At 39.6% G+C, this 17,814-nt stretch overlaps 1 protein-coding gene across 1 annotated transcript in view; it reads left to right on the forward strand.

The window, feature by feature from the left end:
- The window catches only part of PPP1R3B (protein phosphatase 1 regulatory subunit 3B), a 75,480-nt gene that overhangs the window by 39,312 nt on the left and 18,354 nt on the right, over positions 1-17,814 (forward strand). The gene's annotated exons all lie outside the window — the stretch shown is intronic.

Raw genomic sequence — 17,814 nt, forward strand, 5'->3', positions numbered from 1 at the left:
ACTTTACCGAACTAACAGAAGTTAGGGAGAAATGGATGTAGATATTGATTGATTGATTATATGCCATTAAGTCAGTGTTGACTCTTAGTGACCACATTAGATAGATTTTCTCCATAACAATCTGTCCCCCACCCGGTCCTTTAGGTCTTCCAATGGTGCACCCATCACTGCTGTAATTGAATTCATCCACCTTGTTGCTAGTCATCCTCTTCTGTTCTTTCCTTCTATCTTCCCCAGCATTATAAACTTCTTCAGACAGCTAGGTCTTCACATAATGTGACCAAAGTAGGATAATTTGTGATGGTTTAATCTTTGTAGGCTGCCCAAAGTCACTGCCATGAAATGGGAGGCTCTATAAGTAGTTCAGATAAATGCATTTTAATCTGGACATGTGGGCCTTGAGTGAGAACTCTGGGTTGATTTGTTGGGTGATCCATTTGGTTGTTTCCTTGGCTATCCATGGTATTCCTAGGAGTCTTCTCCAACACCAAAGTTCAAAAGTGTCAATACTCTTCCTATCCTGCTTCTTCAAGGTCTCCTCCCTCATCCAGAAAGCTTTTTTTAAAAAACAAAACTCACTCATCAGTATTCAGGGATGAAAACATTGCTTTTCAAAAGAAATAGCAAAACTAAGGAGCTCCCTGGAGCATTTCACTCTGAGATGATGATGCCAAACAGAGGATATTTTTGTCCTTCTCAAGAACTTCCAAAAGCACCTCTGTGGCCAGTGCGGAAACATTGCTACTCTCTTTGAAGAGACTCCAACTAAGATAACTCTATGGACAAATCCTTATGGCTTTATGGTCAACAATTTGAAGATGGTTTACCACCACTTTTAGGGGGAATTTTTCCCCCCAACTTCTCAATCTAACCTACAGCCCTGGTGCTTCCTGGCGCCCTCAAGGAATTTTTTTAAAAATTATTATATATTTTGTTTGTGTGTGTAATCCCCTTCCCCCGCCCTTCTAAATATTACAGCCATAAAAATCATTTAAAAATTTAAAAATAGCCCTGCTGGATCAAGCTAAGCCCTATCTGACTCCAGGATATTGTTTCTCACAGTGGCTTGCCAGATACTTCTGGGATGCTCATAAATAGTAGATGGATACATGCCCCTCTTCTGCTGTTGCTCTGCCAAAAGTATTTTTTGAAGGCATGCTATCCCCATTGTGTAGTTTCTTAGGATGCCTTTGAATGCCTTCTCCCTTTGATTTCTTTTAGTCCAAATCCTTTTCTGAGAAAGTCAGTAGAGGATGAGATATCTGTCCAAACCAAGAGGCAGTTTGGTCTAGTGGTTCTGATCCTGCATTAGGCATGGAGACCAACTAGGTGACTTTGGACCAGTCACTTTCTCTCAGGCCTAGGAAGAAGGCAATAACAAACCACTCCTGAAGATGTTGTTTAGAAAACCACATGAGCCTGTTCATGCATTGACCAGGAACTGAGGCAGACATGAAGGGGGAAAAAAACCCCCAAACAATCTATGCTATATACAGATGCAAAGAACTCATCCAATTTCTCTAAAATCTCCATATCCTACTTGAACATCTCTTTTATTCCTTTGTTAATTAATGGCCCAGCTGTTCCCAAACTTGTTTCCTGCTTCTCATATACATAAAGAAGTTTCTTAATGATTTTGCTCCTATCCTTCTCCTCTTCTGCATTCCTTATTATCTTATTCTTTTTCTGCCAGAGTTTATGTGCCTTTATTCTTTCCATTTCCTAATGGAAGTCTTCTTCATTTTCACAGATTCTTGGGCACTATCAGGAAGCCATGTAGGTCATTTCCTGGACTTGGTTGACTCTTTCTTATATTGCTGGATACATTGTCGACTATTCCTATCTAAGTCCTAACCAGATCCAACCCTTCTTAGCTTTCTCAGATTAAAGTCAGCAGTGCCACCACCTTGCTGTGCTGAACATACAACAGTAGACATGTCCCAGCAGAGTTTGTCATGTTCAAATTAGCAGTAATGCAATAATTCATGTTTAGGTACACACAGTGATACATTATTATTTATTCATTATAATTTTCTTGAGTTATGGCTGTGACATCATCCGTCTCTTTAGTCCTTCCATTGTTCCTGCCCAGTTTCCTCATCAGTACAGAAATTTTCCAGCTGGCACCACTAGATACAAAATTGCATCTGATGCACAAATGTTTATAGTGTCCAAAACAAAACAACCCAAAATGTCCTAGGCAATTCCAAATGGGACAGCAGGGAGGAGGTATTTGGCCCAGAACTGAGTGTTCAGGATGGAGTCAGCCTGGGCTGCAAGCCCATAATTATGAGAAAACCTTGAAACTGAAGACACATTCCCTAGTATATCAGACTGTGAGAGATTTTCTGAAGTCTCTCAAAAGCAGTATTATAACCTTGATATAAGTGACTTTCTGAACATGAAGCTGCTAGCTGTAGTCTAGGAAAGAAGGTGAGATGCTCCTGTCCAATGTTACTGATGAGAAAGAAGCATCATACGTTAACTGGAGAGAAACAAGACTCTGTCCTGGGTTTAACTCTCACTTTAATCATGTGGTCTGGACCCCAGTTTTCCTACAGTGAAGAAGCTTATGCCTCCACCAAGTCTGATTCTGAAGTAGGATCAGGATTGGGAGCTCACACCTGAATCATCACATGATGTCCTTTTCCTTGTAAGAACACGTAAAGGGAGAAGGATAGAGAAGGCATGCTTGCATATGAAATTCTAGCTGCTGCAGTTTGAAAGACAGGGTGTGATGTGCCTCCTTAGGAAACATGCCTTCTCAAGTATCTGAGGTCCCACAGTTGCTGCTGGCATCTTCTCTGCCTAGACTGAAAGAGCAAATAGAGTGTGTTTGTTGTATCTTTTCTACTGATCAAACAAAAGACACTGGAGACAGGAGGAAGTGTTTCTGCTGCTTGCTTCACTAAAAGCAAGCAGCAGAAAAACTTCCAGAAGAACTAACTCCAGTGTGTCAGTGACAACCTATACAGGCAACCCAAGGAAATCCAGCAATGATACAAGACCTCAGGCATGTGTAATCAATCGATGATAACCATAACCCAATATATGGCAGGGTGGCATTTAATAGACAGTTGGGAGAGGGAACAAACATTTTAATAAATGGAACATTGATGGCCTAGAACAATGGGAACCAGTGTTATTATTAGGTCATTTAAGCCCTGGAATAAATTTTAAAATTTCTGGTCTCCAACTTGCACAGGAGAACTAACACTAAATCCAGCTGGCCAGCAACAATATTTGAATGACGTGTCCTTTACATGACGTATCATTAACCTGAATGCATCCCTTGCTGCCTTTTCTTTCTGTAAATAAAAGCCAGGCCATCAATCCTCTGCTTTCCCCCTTATTTTTAAGACAAACAGAGCTTGTTACAAATATGCATCTTGCCTCCAAAAAATTACGCTCTTATGTCTGGCATAGAAAGTGAATGTTAAAATATTTTGTCTGCTAGAAGGAAGAAGCAGCTTTATCTTTATTTGGCTCAGAAGGAAGAATCCAGTCCATATTTGGAAGCAAGCATCTTCCCGGTTTTCCTCTACGATGCTATTTCTGCCAATGCGTTCTGCTTGCAGACAAAGAGTTCCTGTTAGAGTAATTTCTATTTCTGTTTCCTTGATTTTGATTTTGACTGTCAGATCCAAAGGTGTATAATATCACATGGCAGCTCCATTACACTGCATTGTTTTGTTTGACCCCCAAATGGTGGGGAGCGGGGGCGAAGCACTGGGTCATTTCACAGTAATGATAAGAACTGTACTGAATCTGTACTGTTTGGACCGTTCTGCTCAGTGAAGGCATCCAAGGGCAGCCTGTTGTTGCAACCTGATGGAGTAACATAATCCAGTGAAAATGAGAGCAGGCACGTGGAGTCCCAACATGTGGCTTTGGCATCCAATGGTAATCTTACTCTAACCCTGTTGGCCTTCAACTCATGCAGTTAAAGAGCCAGAGAAAAAGGCACAACCCAATTTTAGATGGGATCCACAGAGGATTAACATTGGCCTGCCGGTTATTTAACAACATAATCTGGAGACCATGGTAACTGATTCTCTTCACGAAGGGCAGCATTTGGCGCCGCTCAGCAACTTCTTTCGTTTTAGCGGATGGCCATGATAAAAGCATCCTGAGTCACAGTTGCTGGAGTTTTCAGTCCTAATTTGAAACATGGTATTAAAAAGGATTTATAGCAAGTAGAAAAGTCTCAGAAAGAGAAAAAAATAATACATGTACTGTATTTCAAATACAGCTTTTCCTGCCATAATTCCCTTCAAATGGGTTGAATTACAGCTCCCATAATCCCCAGCTAGTATGGTCAGTAGCTATTATTTTTGGCTCTTGTTCTATTTAGTCTTCTTGCCTGTATAGAGAACTCAGTTAGCAAAAACATTAACTTCTCTCTTGATATTTATAGCATATGATGCCCCCTTTAAAAATCCTTTCCTGTCTTCCCATTCCCTCCTATTTCCAACACAGATCTGTTGTCCTTACCCTGAAAACTTTGTACATCTTTATCTTACCCTGTCCCAAAGGTGGTCTCCCCTCCTCTGCTATCCTTGAATCTCAAGTCTTGTGCTCTTTCAAAAATCTCTTATTTTTCTTTATTCCTTCTTACATCAGAGTCCCAGTCGATCTATACAATCTCTTTACCCTTCTGCCTTTCCTTCAATATCATTCCTCTAAACCTTTCAGAACTTAATGAAACATAAACATCTGTAGGCACACCAGTGCCTATCTACTATCAGGGCATCTGCAGAGAGAGTCAAAAAGGTCAGGTGGCAGCCACAACTATGGAATCAAAGCCCTGTCCTCTTTTACGTGCATGTACAAAAGGCACAGGGCTTCAATCATTTGGTTGGCATCACCATCTGGACTTTTTTGGCCCCTATACAGATGCCTCTGTTCACTGTCCTTGGTTTTTCAGTTTGCTTACCTGCTCTCTGTCCTGTATTTTCTGACTGTCAAAATAAAGGTTCTAACTTCTTGGGTGGAGAGATGAAGTCATCTTTATTCTCTTACTCTACCAAGTACAGAAATGGTAACCCCACAAATGAAGATGTTATATTATGTAGTGAAGACTTCAAGAACTTAAAGGCCAGAGAGGTAGGGCTATGAGTGACATTATTCTGAGATGGGTCAGCAGAAATGTCCTACAAAATGTGTGTGATCATTCTGTCCTGCATAACCTAGCCACTGCCATTTTAAAGTGCCTTTAAAAATTGGGCCTATATTTATAGTATCCAAAAGAGCAGCATCCATGCATTAAGAGAAAGATGTTGGCAAATCCTGAAATGTATAGAAGTACAGAACATTCTATCAAACCAGACCAAAAAAGTGACAAAAGACATCTGACCCATAGACATGATTGTAGGGAAATAAAACTGACCATCTGGAGCACTTCCACGTGGGAATTTGGCACCCCTCCTACAGTGGAACCACACCCCTTTGCTCCCATACTAGTGCCATCTTTTAGCATCTGAGTCAGTTTTCTTTGGACATGGGTGTCCAAAATCTCAAAAGTGAGATTTTTGATGTCTTGATGACTGAGATTTGTGTGTGGACAACTTTCTCATTAGCCAGATTTCCATCAAAGCTCAGCTTGTGGACTCTCATCCTTCCTCACCCCAAAAACAGGTGCAGGATGAGGCCAGGAGAGACCCATTTCTTGCACTTCCTTATTGGTCAGGGCAAGGGGGAGTTGGGTGGCTCAGTCCAAATTTTCTTCTGCATGCATGCAAGGCTCTATTGAGACAGTTTCTGAGGTTTCAGGGAGAGTCCAGCCAGGAGGTGAAAAACATTTGCAGTGAGAAAGTGCTCAGGTCATATGAGGGATGGAATGAAGTAGCTACAAAGGAGTGACAGAGACCATAGTTCTTACAAATCTTTACCTATCCCCTATATTCCATGCATTCAGTAAATGCCTAAACAGCCAAGAGCACTGTAGTCTTGACATGAGATGAAAACACAGTAGACTTTTCCTTCCTAATAAAGGTTGCCAAAATCTAGACAGCCACTAGATGGTAATAAAGATATAGGAAAACTATGTTTGCTGCCATCTTGTGGTCACCCTGATTTTTGTGGCCCAGATGTTGGAGCCCTATCACTAATAATGAACACTTGCAGGAGGGTAGGTTCAAAGTGGCTGGTGGGCATAAAATTCCCCCTTTATATTTGGTGAACACTTGGAAGTTAAACCTCCCTCTGATGGTGGTCCTTGTATAGGTAATTGGCCTTGCTAGCGTGATCCCCATGAATTGTTTGGTTTAGGCATATATGGGCAGAGTCACTATTCAAGAAGATGATTGGAGGGGAAAATGTGCTTTTTCCATTGCTAGGAAGTTGATTGTTAGAGAACTATATAACATTTTCTGTTATCACTTTGGATAAGGTAAATTAATCAGATGTTCAGAGGAAGGTTGCAATGAGTTGGGAATTAGATGCAGTATCTCTGGTACTGGAATATTTCATCTGCATTGTTAATAGCAAGGCTATGACCTCCAGCTGAAATGTCTGATTTGCTGGTTGCTGCAACTACCTCTTTATGTGGAAATGAGTTATCTCCATCTGATGGCACCGAAGGAGCATTTGAACTCATTGACTGTGAAGCTAAAGCAAGTTCTGCATATCTCTCTTTGAGCAAAGAAGGACTTCTGGTTTGAATAGTTTAGCATAATTTAGGCCACTTATGTCTAACCATATGTTTGTCAACTTGGTGTATACTGCAATTTTAGCTAAATACGTTTTTGTGAACAAACTCTTTGCAACCTAGCCCCATAGGAGCCATCAAAACCAAGAAAATGTTTTGCAGACCTTGCCTCTGTGCAACCATGCCCATCCTTAGTGCCTATATTAGGAAATGGGATTCTGACAACAGAGAAGCCAAAGGGTGAGTTCCCATGAATTATGAAAGAATAAGACCTCTAAAACTTTCCATGAGTTTACAGGAACTTTACAGGAAGTTAAAGCTAAAGATGTGAGTTGGATAAAAACACGTCTGTGCAGCATTTCCTGTATAGTAGTAATGAGAAGGGAATGAAGATTGCAAAATTCAGAATGAAAACGAGGCAGAATTCTTCTTCAGCTTTCTTCCCCTATTAAGGATGTCTGAAGGTGACTTGTATGCAAAATGCACGCTCGATTTTAAAAGAATGAGGGCCACCATGCTCCCATTCTTAGGGTCCTTCTCCGTTGCTGAGTTGAAATGCTCTCCACGCATTCTTGGATGGGCAGAAAACTCTGTTGGCATGAGATGGGCTGCCCCCGCTCCCAATCCCAATCCTGCCTCTGTTGTAAGTCACTTGCAGGAAGGGTATTGTTCTGATTATGCCCTTGCACCCATGATAAGCAAAGTGATTGGCTGGTTCCTCTGTCTTTGCTACCTTCTGTGTAGCACATCCACACCAATCATTGTTCTGTAGCAGGAATGGGGTGGGTCTGGTTGCAGGACTCTGTGTGTTATCTCTAAGCTCCTTCCTGTGCCTCCTCCTACATCTCATTCTGTCACAACTCAGACTGAAGTTCAAAAGGGCAAATAAAGAAGGATCCAAGTCATAAGGGGACTGCGCATAAACCACACTTTTCTTTAAAATTACTTCCCCCTCCTTTCTTTCCTTCTTTTTTTGTACTGCAGCTGATGATACCTTCCAGGCTCCTCTTCTGATTTCTGTACCTCAAAAGAAGGAGGAATTGATTCCATTATTCTACTATACTTTTATTACAGCCTTGTGCTAAACCAGAAGGACCATGGAGTTAAAACACTTACAGTAGTACCAGCTGAGAATTGTAGTACTATTATGCAATTCTGATAGACATCCCCACCTTTTAAAAAAAAATTGCTGGATATAGCTTCTACCATTCCATGGAGCAGGGTTCCCCAACCTTGGCAAGTTTAAGATGGGCGGACTTCAACTCCCAGAATTCCCCAGGAGTTGAAATCCACCCATCTTAAAGTGGCCAAAGTTGAGGAACCCTGCTCTATGGAATGGTAGAAGCTATATCCAGCAATTTTTTTTAAAAGGTGGGGGATGTCTATCAGAATTGCACAAAGATGGCTACAATGACATGCTATGTTATATTGTCGAGTAAATGCCTGTTTGTAGCAGGGGATTGTTTGCAGACAGGTAGAGCAAGGTTGCCAAAGGAATATATAGGAAAGCCTCAGTTAAAAAATACAACTTTACTGCTCTTGCATAAATCTGCAGGACCCCTGGCTAGACTGCTATATCCAGCTCTTTAGGGAGACAACAGCAAAATGGAATAAAGTCTGATTGGAGGGGAAGGGGATGACCACATTGTTCTGTAACAGCCAATAGATGCTCCTCTGATCCCACCTGCTACTGGTCACCTGCTATCACCTCTGATGATAAAACAAGATTTTGCACATCTTGTGACTATCACTGGATGTTGTTGGCTTAAGAGAAAAAACATTATTTTAACATTGGTACAACTAAGAACAACTTAAGTCTGTCTTATTCATGAGCTGGGGATGAGATGAAGACACTGTAAGGACATAGTAAAAAAAAAGGTGCTGTCAAGACATGTTTGTGCCATGATTAAGTACAAACAGGGAAAGGCCCTAAGTATTTCTACAGATTTGCATCTGATACAGGAGTTCACCATTGGGAAATTATTTCCAGCAGCTTCTCTGTAGCAACCAGTTTAGCTTTATTTTATTCATGTATTATTTCAAGTCTTTCATGTCTTTTCAACTATAAGCTTAGAGCAGCAAACAAAGTTGCCCAGTGACTTTCATGGTTAAGTGGGACTTGAACCTGGTTCCTCCTAGGCTGACCATTATACTGTCTTCATCCTCTGCATAGTATCTTCAAAGTAATTCTCATTGATTTAAGCATTGACTCCTAAGAACATGTGCATAACAGACTTAACTTGTCATCCCAAGCAGCAAAAAAGCTTATTTCATACCTGACAAAAATCTCTCTCTTCCAAAGTAGCCATTAAAGAATTATTCATTTGCCTGATCAACAAGCAATTTTATAATGAAGGCTATTTTAAGAGATGGAGCAGAGGAAAGGGACGGGTCAGAACAACCCTCCAAAATAGACTACCTGTCAGTCTAGTTGCTTTGGCCTCCTTATTCACAGCTTGACTGTTGGAAGTTCAGTTGATGAGAAGGAGGGGGGCTAACATAGCTTGGTGGGCTGAAAAGAGGAGGTGCATACTAACAAAGGGAAACAAAGGGACTGTCACAGTTCCCATGAGTTATGAAGATCTGGCATTCTTCCCGGTGTTTTAATGCCTGCACACATCCCAGAAGGAGCAGAAAGAATCCATGCAAGAGCTTATTTAATCTGGCTAGCCACTGGATATCATTCTGGTAAATGCACTACAGAAATATTGACTTGGCACAAATAACAACGGGTCTTAACAAACTGCAAAAGAAGCAGAGTTCAGACTTGCTTATTAGACCACTGCTTAATGACTTTGGGACTTGAATAATTAAACTGCTTAGCTTTCCTCTGGAATGTTGGTAGGCTTTTCCCCAGGAATCCAATCTCTCTCTGAAAGCTTATGTAGTTCTCCAGAGACTGCAGAGTTATTGAACTGGGTTTCTCATGAGCTACAAAGACGATATCGCTGATCTTGGCAGCCACAACTTTTTTTAAAAAAAAAAATCCATTCAATCGTGTCTGATTCTCAGAGACTGCCTGGACAAGCCCCTGCAGTTTTCTTAGCAAGGTTTTTCAGAAGTGGTTTGCCATTGCTTCCTTCCTAGGGCTGAGAGAAAGTGACTGGCCCAAGGTCACCCAGCTGGCTTTGTGCCTAGGCGGGACTAGAACTCACGGTCTCCCGGTTTCTAGCCTGATGCCTTAACCACTATACCAAACTGGCTCTATAACAATAACCTATAATGTTCATTAAACCACAGATAGGTGGAGTTCAACAGAAAGCATAAAGCATGACACTTAAAACATTAGTAAAAGATAAATGCAGATGTATCTCTGCTCAGTGTTTTTGTTTCCACTAATACTTTGCTGCATTCTAAAATCCTTACACTTTGTACAATACCTCTTTTTGGATAAGTCTCTTGTTTTCTCCTAGCTGATTGGGGATCATTAGCTAACAAGATGAGAACGTTGGCCACATAATATGATCTGGTTTGTCCACATTGTGGCCACATCAGGGACAAATGAAATCAAGAGATAGGTTCATATAAATGAACAAATAAATTCATAGAAAGACTGGAAATCAAACACTGAAAAGAGAGGGTGGGGTGGCATTACAAAAAAATATTCCTGCAACTTCCAAGAAGGCTTTGGATCCGCCCTGCAATTTAGTGTTTATAATTTAATTTCCTTCATCTGAACATTATATTGTTCATGTTGTCAGCTCTTCTGACCACACATGTGAAGATATAAGCTTTCCATGTCCTTCTGCAGCTTTCTCTACAATATGAAGCATGAACATATACAAAACACACAAAAATAATTTCAGTAAACCCATATTACAGTGAATAAGTGCTTTGATATTTCATCTCATTTTCATATTACAATTCCTGTCTGTTAGAAATGTATATTTTAACTTTTAAAATACCTTTACTCTATCTTCTCTGTATCAACTGTCATTTTCAAATCATGAATATCAGTTTCCTATTATTGAATCATCTTTTTCATACTAAGGTGAGCTATTAATATTCAGTGATAACAACAAATTAAATATTATTTCTTTTTTTAATGTTCTGCCATATTTTAAAAAATGTCTTTGTACGTGGTAGCATCTGAGGGATTCAGGGTAGAGCTGGGCCTGGTTAGTGCCTGGATGTGTGATTGTCAGGGAATTCTAAGGCTGGAGGCTAGATTGTGAAATTGAAAACACAGCCCAGAACAAGGGCAGCGGCAAACCTGTCCTGTCTGTCCTACTGCCAAGAAAATCCCATGGACGTGTCTATGAAGTCAACGGGAATGGAGTTCCACTCAAAGGAGTTTACTGTTTTTCTTTGATAACTGTCCCCCACATTATTGGCTTAGAAACAAGTAAGGTTGTTGCTTTTAGAGCATTCAGAATGTATTCATTTATCAGTCATGAAAATAATAAAATACCACAGAAATGATGATGATGATGATGATGATGATGATGATGATGATGATGTAAGGAAGTCACCAAACAACTTCTATAAATCATATCTATTGATAAGAATTTTACAAACTGCTTGGAAGTATCTGGAAACTGGGGCTGTAAAAGGAGAAGATCATAAGAATTACATTTTCTGACAATTGGCATTAGGAGATCTGTTCACCGTGGAGTATACAATGGGCACTTTAACAGCTCATGTTGACCTTTGCTAAATCTCTGAGTAATTTCTCAAAATTAGAGAAATGCATTCATTCATTCATTCATTCATTCATTCATTCATTCATTCATTCACTGACACTTTTGGTGTACTTGAAAATCCTAGTTGTAGGAAGAGCAGAAACTCCATTTCAGCTGAGTCTGTAAAGTTTCTGCACTGTGCATGGTTAGGTCTCTCTCCCATTCTGACACCCCTGTTGACCATTTACTCTTTCCTGTGCCCTAGTTGAATCACTTCTGTCAGTAGGATATAAAACCAGCATTTAGCCAATCTCCCTAAATATCTCTATAAGAAGAAAAGCAAATGTTCGGGCGAATGCACACAAAAGGCAGACCTGGAAGCCAAAGCCATCCCCAAGTCATTCCTTGTAACGCAAACAGGAGAGAACTGGCTTGTGGACTATGGACAAAGAGACAGACTAACCGGTTTGACTTGTTCCTGCACAGCTAGCAACAAATCTGGAATCTTTTATTTGATGGTTTTGTCATCTGCACTTTTGTAGTCTCTTATTCAGAGACATGCACACACAAGTGTATATGCAAACACACACACAAATCCATAATGATATCTAGACTCTTAGAGCTGTGAATATATGTGTATCAAATTCCCAGGATTATACCCTGCACATCTGATGAAGTGGATGGTGGTGCGTGAGAGCTTGTTTTGTTACTTTCCAGGAAGCTAAAATAAATATGGCATGATTTCATCTCGCCTTTACTGTCCCAAGACCCAGGAGTTCCCAAATGGAAGAGGTCAGGAATGAAACAGACCAAGTGTACAAGAACAGAAAAAGATGGTTAATAAGAAAAGCAAACACATAAGAATAAACTCTGTTGAAAAGTCATGCAGGTGGATTTAGGGTAGACTCAAGCACATGTAATAAAATAGTAAGTCCATCCTTCCAATGGACATTTGCTTATGGGACATCTCCACATAGCTAAGCAGCTGGTAGTCTAGAAATTAAACTTTTCCCCCATGTGGCTTATGGTCTGATTACTAGCACTAATCCTCAAGTGCCCCTTCACTTCAGCTGCTGATTCTCTGTGCCTTTGACCTCAAGGCAACAGGGTGGACACAGCTCCCCTGAATGAGAGAGCAGATTTCATTCTCTTGACCAGAGTCTTGTGTAATGCAAAAAGAAGGCAGCTATGGAATAGTTTCTTCTGCGCAGAAATGGTCAACTGATGATCTCTCAGCCTCAGGCAGCTTCCTGATTTGTATTATTTTCCCATCTACTGGAAAACGTTAATCAGTGATACGGTAAAAAAATAATCCAGAGTTCCATTAATAAAGCACTATAAACTATTTTCAAATTATAAATATGTTTATTTCCTACTTCACTAAAATGTTTTTTGGGGGATTTTGCTTGGGATGCCCAGATTAACCTTGTTTGGCTGGAAGGTGCCTGGCCTTTAAGAGCAGGATATGCATCTTCCAGGGAAGGGGAGAACGCAGCAATAGGTGTTACTATGGCAGAGATTGTGTGATATTTTACAATATATTAATGTATTCATTAGTAAACCAGTGACTATTGATAAGTATAAACTATAAGATAGATTTTTTTTTGTATTTTTGTTTTTGTTTTGTCTAATTTTTTAGTTTTAAGTTTAAAGATTGTTTTGTTAATCGTGCATGTATACATTTTTTAGAAAAATAAATAAATATTTATTTTAAAAAGGGAAGGACTTCAATGTTGGAACACATATTTCATCATTTGGGCATCTTCTTGGTTGGGAACAGATGGCTACAGCAGCAAGTTGAATGATTTAGTAAACAGACTTCTCGGCTAGAGAGAAATGTTCTCCGAAAACAAATTAAGTTGAACATTTTCTGCTTGGAGAATTCATGGGAACTCTTCAGCAATAGAAAGAAACTGAAACTGATACAATAGGAGGAAGCAGAGTAAAGTATAAATTAGATAAACACAGGAAAAAGGAAAAGTGTTTGACAGCATATAAAGCTGAATTATTTATTTGGCCAGAAATTATGCAAGACTGTATATGGAAGTCGAACCATGTGTACATCAGGGAACAGCACCATAGTAAATTGAAGATACTGTAGACTAAAATGCAGAAGAATGCTGCTGGATTAAACCAAAAGGCTCTTTCTTCCCTCTTGCCCCATGAATGGCAACACATAACCTGGATTACTCACCAGTAGAGGGAAATGGAACAGTGTCCCCTGCAACGAAGAAAAATATCACAGAATGGCAATTCTTCTACCAGAGCCACCATTTTTTCTGGAAAAAAATGTTTCCAGAAATCTTCGCGCTGAATTAAGCAAAATAAGCTGATAGAAATTCTGATACCTGGTGACGGCAATGCTTTTGTAACAACGTTATGTTGACGTGCTGACTGTCGTCTTCAGATTCTCTGTTAGTAAATTAACATTGAAGTGTACGGTTTAAAGAACACTGATTTGTTCATTTGCCAGGCACAGGAACTGGCTCTCTATTAGCACAAGTCACTAAAGGAAGCCTTGTGAGATACAGTATTGGTACCTCAAGCAATTGTTCACTTCACCTCTACGGTTGGGTTGCTCTAGTATTGTATGAGATTTATAAATACTGTAGCTCACTCAACTTTGGCCTTCATTTTGTCAGTCACAGTATGTCCCCACTTACTTAGAGCCCACAATTCCTTAAACATGTTTTCATGTGGAAAATGCTCAGGCCTTCTCATGTCTTTAGTTCATTTATTTATTATTTCAATTTTGAGGCCACCCAATTCCACAGCAACTCTGGGCAGTTTACAAATAAAAAAATTACTGTAAAAGAAAACCAAGTATCAGGAAAAAATGTGACAGAAGACAGAACCAAAAAGACTAAACAGCAAAAAAACCAAACCAAAGGGGCTCAACCATCATCCTAAGGCCTGGGAGAAGAACCAGATTTTAAGCAGTTTGCAGAAAGTCACAAGGGTGGGAGCAGTATGAATCTCCGGTGGGATATCATCGCGAAGGGCAGGAGCCAAGCAACGCTTCCTAAGTCCTTCAAGATGACACTGCATAATTGACAGGACCTGGAATTGCCCATTCCAGCTGGCCTCACTGGATGAGCAGAAACAGATGGAGATAGGTGGTCCCTCAGGTAAATGCAGGGCTTTATCCAGCATCCTGAATTGCACCTGGAAGCCAACTGGCCATCAGTGGAGCTCATGAAGCAGCAGGAACATGTGTGGTACCCCAACATGCCCATCACTGCCCACACTCCTGCATTCTAGACCAGCTGGAGCTTCCCATTGACCTTTAAGGCAGCCCTTCCAGTGCCATTACAGTAATCCAATGAAGGAGGTGACCACAACCAAGACCAAGGTGACCATGAGTGACTCTCATTTTCAAAGAGTCAAACCAAACTTTAGTTTGAAACAAATAAAAAGTGTTACAAGCCTTAGTATTTTTTCTGCATCAGAACAAATCTAGGCATCACTATTTATTTTCCTAACATGATTTCAGTATATTATCTCCTAGGTATCATGGATAGTTCAATATATTAATTACAAAGCTAACTAATGGCAATACCAAATCAGCTAATTCAGGAGTTCTCAGACTGTGGGTCAGGATCCTGCAAAGTGTGGATGGGCCACCATTTTCAAAAAAACTGATGAGTCTTGAATAGGCAGAGAAGGAACACTGTCAGAACTTGCTCCAAGCTTTATTTTGGCCAACTCAAATTGAAATTGTGAGAATTATCAGCTAACAATAGTACGTTTTAAATAATTTTTGTCAATATGTATTTATTGACAAAGTTAAGTTTTGATTTTGTTATAGAGGTTAGGACTAATTTTCAATAGAATTCCTTGCTGTTCTAGTTTATTAAGTAACTTAGCTAGGACTTTGTTACTGGAATGGTAAATAAATCAGGTAAAAGACAAAATGAGCAGAACTGAAATTGCACTTCTGAAGGACTTTCAAAAAGGAGATGGTCAAAATACTTACATCATTCCCACAGATGGAAAATAAATTGCAATTCAAATTGGAAAAGCAGCCCCAGTGCAAGCATATTTATAGGCAACTAAAAAGGGCTTTTGATCATTATTATCCAGGCTTGAGACCTTCTCAGCCAGTGTGTTGTAGTGATTAAGGTGTTAGGTTAGGATCAGGGAGACCTGGGTTTTATTTCCTCATCAACCATGGAAGGTCATTGGGTGACTTTGAGTTAATCATCCTCTCTCATTTCAGTTTACCCATATGGGAATGAATAGATGGAAGGCACGAAGGAGTGCAATGTATGCCTCCTTGAGCTTCTAGAGATTATAAATCAAATGAAGCCTAGCAAACAATGAAGCAATATGCATTTCACCCACAAATAAAGCCAACACAAACCACAAGTCCACAAACACCCCAGAATGATGATACATGAGTCATAATCTTCATAGATGACCAAAAAATTATGGTCACTACTTCAGCGATAGATTTAATTTTGTCTGAGGAGAGATAGAATACATAATAATCAAATGTCTTCCTGGGAAACAAAGTACAGTAAGCATGAGAACAGTTTTCTATGTAAATTCCAGTAGAAGGAACAAACAAGAGAGCAACACATACCCCATTGTTTCCCTATCCTTGTACAAGGGTGTGTGCTGCTACCAAAAGGCAGATTTCCAACTGTCCCAAGCAGAACTGTTGATAATGACACATTAAAATGGCCAAATGCCTTCCTACACTCGGGAATGCATCAGTTCTGGAGATACTTAGGTTTGTAGCTTATTCCTGAAATAATATAATTCTAGAAAGAAAGGTGAATATAGCTCATTAATTGCTGAATGAGAATCTAATCCACATCCTAACTGCATTGAATAATACATCATTTAGCCTTTCCAAGGCCATAGGATCTGAGCAATGCCGAAAGACCTGTAGTACTGCAGTTGAAAAATGGAAGTGTTTTCATCCATAAGTGAGCAGAGAAAGCTTGGCAAGCCTTTCTCCAAATATCATTAAGTAGGGGCTCAGTATCTTATTTCATGTCAAGCTTTCTTGAAAAACCTGGTTAAGTTTTATTTATTTATTTTTATTTATCATATTTATATAGCCGCCCATCTCACACATCTGACTCTTGGCGGCGTACAATTAACATTTACTTATGCAAGACTACTGTTTTCTGATCTGGCTCCTTCCTGTCACTTTCTGTACAACTCCCATACTACCCAGTCAACATAGTTGTGGTAGTTGCTGCTTTGGGATTATAAAATCTTAATGGCTTGAAGTATCATCTCCTACTACCCCTGCATAGTATCACACCAATCTGTGCAACTAAGCCCAGGGCAGAGACCTTGTTTGCTTTCCCACTGATAGATTGGCGTGCAGCTCAATGACCAGTAGGGCCTTCTCAGTGGTAGCTCATTCATTATGGAATTCTTTCCCAAGGGAGATTTGCCTATCCTCTCCCCCTGTTGTTCTTTTTTCAGAAAACTGAAGATATGCCAGAGATATTTGCAAGCTAGCAATTATTCAGAACGAGATATTTTACATTGCCTGCTGCTTTGCTTTTTCTATATTAAAATTAATTGTACTTTTTTTTTAATCTATTATTTTTAAGCACTGTTTTATTGGGTGGGAAGACTTTTCATTGTTTTCTTGCTAAGTGCCTTGTTTACAATGACATGGAACCCAATAATCCAGAGGCACACCAGATGTAAATCCCCATTTGGATCTAAAGAAGATCCAGTCAGTACATATAAACAGTGCAAACTTGGTGGAGATATGATGCAAACAATTTTTTTTTCCCCACTAGCTCAATGTGATTTTTTGTAGTATGTTTTAACAGTTTAGTTCAGTTTAAAAATCTTTAATCCACTGGTTTCAGTGAGAGATTTAAATATCTGCTAAAAAATTCTATTGCTGAAATTTAAGTCCCATTAATTTCAGCAATATAATTTTTAACAGATATTTAAGATAAAAATATACTTAACTTTGGCTGAATTCTGTTCCTAGACAAGGATGTTGCAACAAATTGAAGAGATAAAGCAAGGCTATTCTTGGACAAACTTTTTTTAACCTATATTCCCACAACATATCCAACAAGCTATCCCACTTGCAATCTATTACTCTTCCTGTACTGACCTTCCACATGAGAATACTTTGAAATTTCTCAACTTATTCTCCGTTGGTATTTCCACCCAGTAATATCATAAACTGGTTTTACCCTTCATTCAAGAATGTACTGTCAAGGAATTCTGAAGGTGAAGATAAAAACACAGGAAGATAAATCCTGCTGAATCAGACCGAAGATTTAATTCCTTCCCAGATTGGCTAATCAATTGCTTCTAGAAAGTCCACAAGGCATAACGAAAGAGTCAGTGTGAAAAAAATCTATTGTTGGGGTATTCACTGGCTATGTTCGCAAAACATACTTTCCTCTGTTTAATTTAATTATGGTTATTTAATCCATCTTTCTGATTTGCACACTACAATAATTAGGCCAAAGCATGGTTGGATATTGTGTTATCAGTGCACCATGACACATGCTAATTAACTAATCCAAAAGATCTGTTAGCAGGTGGGAC

The sequence above is a fragment of the Python bivittatus genome, unplaced genomic scaffold, assembly GCF_059951505.1.
Source record: "Python bivittatus isolate LINGU-HERP-01145 unplaced genomic scaffold, Pbiv_v1 ctg000520_np1212, whole genome shotgun sequence".
NCBI lineage: Eukaryota > Metazoa > Chordata > Lepidosauria > Squamata > Pythonidae > Python > Python bivittatus.